The following is a 1,372-nucleotide window of genomic DNA, read 5'->3' as shown; positions in this document are numbered from 1 at the left end:
TTGAGGCTCTGTCTCAAAAAAAAAAAAAAAAAAAAAAGACTTAAATCAAACTTAAACTTTAAGCTATTTCTTGTTGGATTTATCTCAAAGAAAATGGGTATTGGCCAATTCAGAGAATCTCATTCTCCTTTACCCTCGGGCAGGGGACAGCACAGAGGGAACCCCTGCCTGGACATCCAGGTGGCCTGATAACAGGAACCCATGAGGCTGAAAGACTTTCCCAAATCCTTGGTGTCCTATGGCCTTTCTCCTCTTATGCAGCCCGTTGATCTCCATGATGTTTGTGCTGCCCAGATGGAGCATGGTGTCCAGCACTGTGGTTCACACTTAACCTGCACGCCCCTTGGGTTCTTGTTAGCTAGGGCAGCCAGGACAGAGCCTTCACCTCAGGAAGCCAGGAGGTTTCAAGAAAGGCTGTCTGCAAGTGCTTGCTGCCACATAAGTGCTGCTTCAGACAACTAGATCAGAACCTCCAGGCTGAGGGAAGCCAGCACTGGATAAGTGTCTGCACACCAGAAATGTTTCTGGGCATTTAAATATATTTTCTGGTCCCACCTTGCCCCTGGAAATTGCAGATGAGGGGTCAAGCTCTGAGCCACGGTGGCTACCACATGGACTTGTGTCCTTAGCACTCGTGGCCTGGGGCCCACTATGGAGTGTCACCTTGCAGAGGGTATGGGCTTCATGGCTGTGGGGCTGGTGCCTTTACTGTCCAGGAGGTGATGTGAAAGAAGTGGCCAAAGGAGGCTCGGCTGGCGTCCATGGAAACAGGGCGTTAAAAATGGAAACTGTGCCATCAGCAGTGCCGTTACCAGTCATTGCCCTGGACGTAAATAGTGAGGGGACAGCAAAAGCTAATGGGGAGGAGGATATTAGTCAAAGAATGTCCTTGCAGAGGGAAAGACTTTGCATTTTATAATGCGCCATAATGATGAAGTTAAGACACCTCTGAGAGAAATAACTCTCCCACTTGTAATATGGAACTACTTCTGGGGCCCAGCTCTCCCGGTGCCTCTGTTGGGCTCCAGGAAGGGACATTAATGGGCCTCCCGCCCCAGGGCCCGTCCAGGGCATGGATGAAAAATACCCCCACACTCACAGCCTCCTGAGGGGCCCACTGGGGGCCCAACATAAGGCCCTGCCTGGAGACTGTTCACTGGAGCCACTGTCTCCTGCCATTGAAAATGGAACTGACCCCACACAGATGTGGCCCTGCGGGTCCCTCACTGGATCTCTTGTGTTTCTTTTTTTTTTTTTTTTGAGACAGAGCCTCAAGCTGTCCCCCTGGGTAGAGGGCCGTGGCTTTACAGCTCACAGCAACCTCCAACTCCTGGGCTCAAGCGAGTCTCCTGCCTCCGCCTCCCAAGTAGCT

At 51.4% G+C, this 1,372-nt stretch overlaps 1 protein-coding gene across 1 annotated transcript in view; it reads left to right on the top strand.

The window, feature by feature from the left end:
• Window positions 1-1,372, top strand: part of MORN1 (MORN repeat containing 1) — a 47,147-nt gene that overhangs the window by 41,962 nt on the left and 3,813 nt on the right. The gene's annotated exons all lie outside the window — the stretch shown is intronic.

Source organism: Otolemur garnettii, unplaced genomic scaffold (genome assembly GCF_000181295.1).
Source record: "Otolemur garnettii isolate 467f Iridium unplaced genomic scaffold, OtoGar3 scaffold00067, whole genome shotgun sequence".
NCBI lineage: Eukaryota > Metazoa > Chordata > Mammalia > Primates > Galagidae > Otolemur > Otolemur garnettii.
Note: the sequence above shows the minus strand (reverse complement) of the source record. Positions and strands in the feature narration are given on the sequence as shown.